This window comes from Podarcis erhardii (genome assembly GCF_964252035.2).
Source record: "Podarcis erhardii genome assembly, chromosome: 15".
NCBI lineage: Eukaryota > Metazoa > Chordata > Lepidosauria > Squamata > Lacertidae > Podarcis > Podarcis erhardii.
The window spans coordinates 3,448,512-3,457,188 of record NC_138505.1 but is presented as its reverse complement, the minus strand read 5'-3'; the positions used below and the strand labels follow the sequence as shown (position 1 = coordinate 3,457,188).

The 8,677-nt window shown below is 47.6% G+C and overlaps 1 long non-coding RNA gene across 1 annotated transcript; it reads left to right on the top strand.

The window, feature by feature from the left end:
• Positions 1-426: 426 nt before the first annotated feature.
• LOC309330174 lies at positions 427-6,291 on the top strand. Its single transcript, XR_014151343.1, has 2 exons — positions 427-2,193; positions 2,236-6,291. It is a non-coding gene; the product is annotated as an uncharacterized lncRNA (long non-coding RNA).
• The last annotated feature ends 2,386 nt before the right edge of the window (positions 6,292-8,677 follow it).

Sequence of the window (8,677 nt, the reverse complement as noted above, 5' to 3'; positions counted from 1 at the left end):
ATGAGGAACGGCTAAGGGAGCTGGGCATGTTTAGCCTGGAGAAGAGGAGGTTAAGGGGTGATATGATAGCCATGTTCAAATATATAAAAGGATGTCACATAGAGGAGGGAGAAAGGTTGTTTTCTGCTGCTCCAGAGAAGCGGACACAGAGCAATGGATCCAAACTACAAGAAAGAAGATTCCACCTAAACATTAGGAGGAACTTCTGACAGTAAGAGCTGTTCGACAGTGGAATTTGCTGCCAAGGAGTGTGATGGAGTCTCCTTCTTTGGAGGTCTTTAAGCAGAGGCTTGACAACCATATGTCAGGAGTGCTCTGATGGTGTTTCCTGCTTGGCAGGGGGTTGGACTCGATGGCCCTTGTGGTCTCTTCCAACTCTTCTATGATTCTATGAAACGTCGTGTTATGTCAGTATGGAATTACCCAAATTTTGGATGAAAATAATATTATTTTTAAACTTAAAACGTGTCCTTGACTTGTAATTGTGCCTCTTACTTGCCCTAACAAAGGTAAGACACACCTGCCTGGCCCCGCCTCCTTTTGCCTCTGGCCCCGCCTATACCATGGGAGGTTACCCAGGGAGGGAATGTGACTCTGTGGCGAAGGAAAGGGGCATGTCAAGGACTGCGTCAAATGAGCCTGGCCCAAAACACCAGGTCAATGTTTTCTGCCTTCAGGTGCTGCTCTGCATTCAAGGTTAAACCGACCCTTTAAGGTAGCAAAGTTCAGCCACTCCTATTTCTGCCCACTCAGCCTGAGTCAGGAGATTCTTGGGCTGTACTCTGGATATGATGATGATGATTGCATTTATTACCACCCTTCACCCAAAGATCAAGTAAAAAATGTTACAGTCACAGGAATCGGGAGGGTTCTGAAGCAACAAAGCTCAGGTGTCAACGGTGTGTGTCTTCAGCATGTGTCTTCAGCATGGGTAGGCAAACTAAGGCCCGGGGGCCGGATCCAGCCCAATCGCCTTCTAAATCCGGCCCACGGGCGGTCCGGGAATCAGCGTGTTTTTACATGAGCAGAATGCGTCCTTTTATTTAAAATGCATCTCTGAGTTATTTGTGGAGCCTGCCTGGTGTTTTTACATGAGTAGAATGTGTGCTTTTATTTAAAATGCAGCTCTGGGTTATTTGTGGGGCCTGCCTGGTGTTTTTACATGAGAAAAATGTGTGCTTTTATTTAAAATGCAGCTCTGGGTTATTTGTGGAGCATAGGAATTTGTTCATTCCCCCCCCCAAAAAAAAAATATAGTCCGGCCCCCCACAAGGTTTGAGGGACAGTGGACCAGCCCCCTGCTGAAAAAGTTTGCTGACCCCTGGTCTTCAGCATTCACCCAAAGCCATATAGTGAAGACACCAGCTGTATGCCAGAGAGCAAGAGTTTAAAAGATTTTAAAAGTCACAGCCGTTCCCCAAAGAGATTTGCAGCGGTGCACCTCAGGTTCCACTGTTCTTGAGATTCCCCCCAAAATATTCGAAGGATCTTTGAATCGCTCTGTTGTTTTCGAGTTAAGGGGTAGGGAAAATTAGCTCAGTCTTCACCCGATCTTCAGTCAGCTCTGTGTCCTCTTCCCTACTTTCAGTTTTACATTGTAAGCCCCACAGGACAAGGAGGGGAAATACCATTTGCAACAGGGGAAGTGGGCATGCCAGACCTGAACTAGCAGGGAGTTTCTTAAAATTGGGCACACAAAACAGACGACTTTCAGGATAGCTCAGTCGGTAGAGCATGAGACTTTTAGCTGGGCGAAAGATTCCTGCATTGCAAGGGATTGGGCTATAGCTGTCAACTTTCAGATTTGAAAATAAGGGATCAGCAGCCTCGAAAATAAGGGATCGTCAGCCTGACCTGTCCCGGGGACACTCTACGGGATATCTAACAATCTGAGATAGCAGCAGGAAGCAGCAGGAAATGGCTCTGGAATAAGGGAATTTCCTGCAAAAAAAGGCAAGGTTGACAACTATGGGTTGGGCTGGTTTACCCTCGTGCTCCCTTCCAATTCTACAATCTATGGGTGATCAGAACTGCGCGCCTGAGTGATAACATTAACTCCCAAAAAACCTCAGTGATGGGGCAGGGATTTAAGGGCTCAGGCAGTCCTTGGGGTATCCTGGACTCAGGCTGTTCAGGGCCTTGTAAATCACAACAAGGACTTGAACCCGGCTCGGTCACATAGGGGCAACCAGTGTGGGCTTCTGAACACTGGAGTTATGTGCTGGAGCTGTCTAGCCATAGAGCTTTGTACCAGCTGGAGACTTTGGCCCAGGGTCTAGGATAGCCCCACATATGAGTTGTGGTCCAAAGTGTCTCGTGGGCACCAGGATGGGCAAGGTTGAGCTAGGTTTATCCTGACTCCCAGAATATTTCAATCTGCTCGGTTGCAGTGTGGTTTCTGTGTGGAGTTTGGGGTCCCTCCCCACCCAAGGCAGGGTTCAGATTCCCCCAGGATATCTCCGCGGTCGAAGGTCTACTCTTATCTCCTAGAAACGTTATTGCTAGAGACTTTGCCCTCTTTTTTTATGTGTAGGACTTTGAGGCTTGTCTGATGATTAAGTTTATGGGGAGTCAAACATGAGAATTCTGTTATCTCAGGGCCAAAGTCTCAGGCGGATGTCATTCGTCCAGCAAGATCCCGGATGTCTCGGGGGCTTCTTCAGTGCATGACTCAGCCAGGCTGTCAAGAAAAGAGCAGGGAGACTTTGGCAGCCCGAGGGCCGCATTTCTTTCTGAGCAACCTCCCAGGGGCCAGAGGCAAAAGTTTGTGGAACGACACACTTTGTGAATTTTGTAAATGTTGCCCTTGTACCATAGCTGTCAAGCGTCCCTTATTTGGCGGGACAGTCCCTTATCCCAGCGCCATGTCCCGCTGCTGTCCCTTATGGATGATGTCCCTTAAATAAGCTCCTGAAGGTAATGGAGCCCTTTCTATGTCCAGCTGTCCTTTGTCAACAACAAATTGTTGCTTTTTTTGTGTTGAATATATGCTATATGGTAATTTATGGACCTAATAGGTATCTGAAGCCATTTGCACGCAACAAAATATGTATTTTATCAAAGTAATTGTTGATCCCTTATTTTGGCTGCTCATCCCTTATTTTCGAGGCTGCTGGTCCCTTATTTTCAAATCTGTAAGTTGACAGCTATGCCTTGTACAGAAGACTACTTTCTACAGATACTCGTCCACGTCCCTCACTATATTCCACCCTTTGGCCATGCTTGCTGAGGCTTTTGGGAGTTGTACCTGCCCTTCATTGGCGTCAAGCGTTTTCCTGCCACAATGAGGGCTAGAAACTTGCTCCCCACCCTGTATTGATGAAGCTCAGATCCATGAGCAATTGTTGCTGTCTAATAGAGAGGTGAGTTTTTCTGGTTTTCCCAGGAGGCGGAGGAAGACTCTGTGTTTTGCTAATCTAGTTGCACCTTTCTCAAAATAGAAAGGAAAAAAAGAGAGATGATTGGCAGTCCCTAAACGCAACTCAGGACAGGTTTGGGCTTGTCATACGTCATTTTTGTGACATCTGAATACGGCATGTACTTTTTAAAAATAGGTGTGCGTTGGTGTTTATTTTATTTCCCCAGGTATGTTCCCACAAAAGGGTTGCGGTGATGCAATCTCCAGCGACCTGTTAAATCTGCTTACATAAGAGCGGGCATGTCTTTCAAAGACAGTCCTCAGAGCCCGCAGAGTGAATGGTTTCGTCTCTGTGTCACCTCTGCTGGTTTCAGTCGCAACTGAAATTCAGGGTGGGCTGCCCAGGGCTGGCTCTGCCGTGGGGCAAAGTGAGGCAGACCCTGGTTCTCACCTTTGCTGAGGTTTTGTTCCAACTGGCAACAAATTTTGTCCCTTTGAGAGATGGGAAGCTGAGCGCCAACCCGAGGTTCCAGAAAAGTCATAATATTCACACATTTCCCCCTGGCCTTTGGTCTGACAACTGCCTGATCCCTTGTATCCCTACCTGATCACTGAGATCTTGAGAGGATCCTCTGCTGATGGTCACCCATGGCTGAGATGTAACTACTAGAAGATCTGCAGTTGGTCTCATTGGCCCAAACCTGTGGAACTCCCTCTCACCTGACAGTTCCACTCCATGCTGAACTTCAGCTGCACAACAAATACTTCCTTATTCTAGCAGGTGTCTCTTGGGCATTTATGATTATTATTTTTTTACTTTATTCTCTGCATGGCTCATTTTTAGGCACAGCGCTTAGAAATACCACACGACTGAGTGGTATATAAACGCCTTAAAATAAATACTAAATGTATTTTTGTTTCTAATGGCTCATCTAAGCTCAGTATTGTTGATGTTTACTGGTAGTGGCTCTCTGTGGTTTCAGTCTTCCCCTTAAAAATATTTTACTCCTCGTGATTCTGAATAAAGAGCTGGTTTAAATACGAACATAGGAAACTTGTACCAAGTTAGGCCACGGTTTTGAGCCTCACATGGCAGAGTCTCAAAGATGTGCTCTCCGAAGCCTACATTCTGAGCATGATCGCGCTACTGTCTCGGCGACGTCTATGCTGGCTTGGCCGTGTGCACAGATTGGAAGATGGCAGGAACCCCAAGAACGTGCTCTGCGGGGAGTTGGCTTCAGGCACCAGATCTGTTGAGAGACCAGCTCTGTGTCACAGAGATGTCTGCAAATGTGACGCAAAGGCTGGCAGTATCAACACCGCCATGTGGGAATCCCTTGCAGATGACCACAGTGCCTGGAGACAGACAGGTCGGACATTCATAGCAGTGACCAGAGGAGGAATGACCGCTGGGAGCAGTGCAGAGAGAAGAAACGCCGTGGGGCATCTGCAGCAGCACAACCGGATGCCTTCATCTGCCCCAGCTGCAACAAAACATGTCTCTCCTGTATCGGTCTTTACAGCCACAGCAGGTGCTGTAACTCTCCAACAGTGTGACTTCACCTCCAAAGGCGCACTCCTCCGTTTTCTCCCGAGACAGACAGGTGCCAACCATCTAGCTCAATATTGTCAACACTGACTAGCAGCTGCTCTCCTGGGGCCTTCTGCATGCAGAGCAGCCGCTCTGCCCTTTTGCAAGCCCTGACGATCAGCTGAACGGCGACAACCTTGCTGGTTCCAGTGACCACTTTGGAAAACCCTGTGCCCTCCACGAGACACAGACGTCATCTGGGACAAACAGGCTTGTCTGGGGTGCCTCTGCCTCCTGACCTATATTTCTGCAAAATCAGCTGGTGCTTTTTTTTTTGCAGAAGTCGGCAGTGGGGGAATGCACATCCGGTGGGGAAAAAAAGCATCACTTTCCAGCGCAGACGTGACATCCTGTTATGCTCGGTGCAGAATCAGGAAAGAGGGCAGAGCGAGCTGGACTTTGGGTGGGTGGGGGGAATGGACTTATGCTAAAATCTGGTGGGTGGGTTTCGTCAAGCCCTTTTCACTGAAGCCAGCTCACATCCACCTCCGTCATAAATGAAACATTGACAAATCCCCAGAAAACTCTTTGCACCTCTGTTGTTTATGGTGACGAGGTGCCCGTGGCAATGAGCAGTGGGCAAGCTCCCTTTTGATCTGCTGCTTCTTTCTTTCCTTATACCGAGGCAGACTGTTAATAATAATAATAATAATAATAATAATAATAATAATAATAATAATTTATTATTATTTATACTCCGCCCATCTGGCTGGGTTTCCCCAGCCACTCTGGGCGGCTTCCAACATAATATTAATATACAATAGTCTGTTAAAACATTAAAAGCTTCCCTAAACAGGGCTGCCTTCAGATCCACAGAGTCCAGGGCTGTCCACACTGAATTGCAGCAACTAGGCTTTCAGATGGTAGATATTCCAAGCCCTGCCTGGAGATATTGAGGATTGAACCTGCGTGCTCCCGACTTGCTCAAATCTGCTCTACCAAGTGAGCTGCAGCCCTTGGCCTAAAGATAAGGTTCTAGTCCTCGTGGTTCTAGAGATAGAGAGAGCCGGTTTAAACAGGGGGAAAGGAAGGGGCCTGCCACTGCGTCAGACCATGGGTCCATCTGCCTCAGTAATGCCTGCACAGGCTGGCAGCTGCTCTCCATGGTTTCAGGTAAGGGAGATGCCAGCACACCTGTTCAAGTAGAATTCAAAGATCCCAAGTCCAAAGGACAGGATGCTGGAGTATAAGGGACTGTAGGCTGTGCTCTTCTGATGCCCTTATAGTCTTAGAGGATCTTGCATCCACCAAGACCCCACGGCACACACATTAAAGTGTGCTTTTCTTTAAAATGCATTATTTCCTTTTATCATGTGCTGAAAATAAAACTTTCGGGAAGCTGCTGGAAGTTTCCAATGTTTGTTCTTCTCCTCAGTCTCTAGGGGAAGTTCCCCCCCCCCCCTTCCTCTTTTTGAGACTTGTTTCCCTTCTCCTCTCTGCCCCCCCTTGAGAAAGCGTTACATAACAAAGCATTCTGCATTCTCCAGGGGTGAGTCCCACACAGAGAGATACTTCCTATTCTCCTTCAAGATCTCTCTTCTCTTTTCCATTGATGGGAGAGGGAAAAACCCAAATCCTTCACCCATTGAGCTTCCCCCCCCCCCCGGCCCAACAGATACTCCTCCCTTTCCAGCTTGGCTCCGCCTTCCTCCATAAGTTCCATGAAGCTGTCGATCCTTCCCACCTCTCCTGTAGCCTCCCTGCTTCAGTGTTCAACACAGATATGTTAAATTGTAGACTGAACCATTTCTTTCTTTCTGGGGGGGGTGGGCGGAGGGAGAAGTGAGTGCTACCCATCAAACTCAACCGGTGGGGGAGGGACTACAACATTTTATTTCGTTTCCTTAATTTTATTTATTGTTACATTTCTAGCCTACCTTTCCTCCAAGGAGCCGAAGGTGATTGATATAAGTAAAAAAAACCCTGCTCCTTTTCCCTTATGGAGAGCCCATATAGAGTCCTTTTGTAGGTAGGAGAAAATAAAGAGACCAACCAGAGAATATTGAGAAGCAAAGCAGCTAGTAAGCCTGATCTTTAATAACTGTTGCAACAGGGTGCTCCCCTCACACGCAGGAAAGGAGGAGGACCCAGAAGCCAGGTGTGCCTGCCCTTATATAGACATTTTAAATTGCCCGCCCTGGAGTCCAAGACCACCCCAGAAACATCATACATACATCACAGAAAAGGCGGTCTACAATAGAAATCTGAGTGCGTTGTTTTTACCCTGTCCGCCAGGTTACCTGTTAATGGTAACTTGACTGGATTACCTGTGGAGCCTGGCCATTCTTTTGTAAAAATAATACTTAATTCCTGAGCCAGGTCACAGGCTCACCTTAAATGTGTCCTTAAGGCAGGATTTGTGAGGACAGAGACAATGGGGAGGTTTCTGCATTTCCTTTGACCTTGCAGAGAAATATTTGAGGTGACTGAAAGAGTCAAAATGGCTTTAGGACTTTTCCTATGTGGTTTATATATTTATATATGTGTTTGCTTGGTACATTTATGAACATTTATTATAGATATATAAGACCTGAAAATTCTTATAACAGTGACAGTTCTCCCACTCTCTCCATCTTACCCTCACAACAATCCTGTGAGGTGGCTGCCATAAGGTCACCCACAGGTAGCTCCATGGGCAAGTGAGGATTTGAACCCAGGTTTCCCAGGTCCTAGTTTGATGCTCTTAACAACTACACCACACTGGGTAATGGGCTATAATTGCTCTGGTAGGCCAATTTTGCTTAGCGTTGGGAGGACATTGTTAAAAAGAAGACCCAAGTCCTCCTCAGAGTAAACCCACTGAAATCACTGGTGGCCACGAGTAACTTTTGAGTCCATGGATTTATAGGAGAGGACCTGGGTGGCGCTGTGGGTTAAACCACAGAGCCTAGGACTTGCCAATCAGAAGGTCGGCGGTTCAAATCCCCGCGACGGAGTGAGCTCCCATTGCTCGGTCCCTGCTCCTGCCCACCTAGCAGTTCGAAAGCATGTCAAAGTGCAAGTAGATAAATAGGTACCGCTCCGGCGGGAAGGTAAACGGCATTTCCGTGCGCTGCTCTGGTTCGCCAGAAGTGGCTTAGTCCTGCTGGCCACATGACCCGGAAGCTGTACGCCAGCTCCCTCGGCCATTAAAGCGAGATGAGCTCCGCAACCCCAGAGTCGGCCACGACTGGACCTAATGGTCAGGGGTCCCTTTACCTTTACCCCATGTTAGAAAGAGCTCTTCCTCTTCCTAACCCAGGTCTTCAGTGTGGCATTTATCGCTCCATCCTATACCCATCTCCTCACAATAAACAATTTCTGGACAATGGTGGTTTGATGCAGCAAAAACAACAGGATCTCGTGGAACCTTAAAAGCTAATACATTTTATGACGGCATCAGCTTTTGTGGATTGGAGAGCCCCGCAACAGGATCAGGCCAAAGGGGCCTGTCAAGTCTAGGATCTTGTCCTTGCAGTGGCCAAATGCCGCAGAGAACCTAGGAATCTAGATAGACTGCCTCTGGACCTGGAGGTTCCATAAGAAAGTCAGAAGAGCCTGGTTACTGGATCAGGCCAAAGGGGGCCCATCATAGTCCAGCGTCCTCACAGTGGCCAACCAGATGCCTATTATGCAAAACTCTCAAGCATGACCTGAGCACAACAGCACTTTAAGGAAGGGGGGTCTGGTCCACGGAAGCTGATGCCATAATAAAAATTGGTTAAGTCCATTAAGATGCTGTAAGCCTT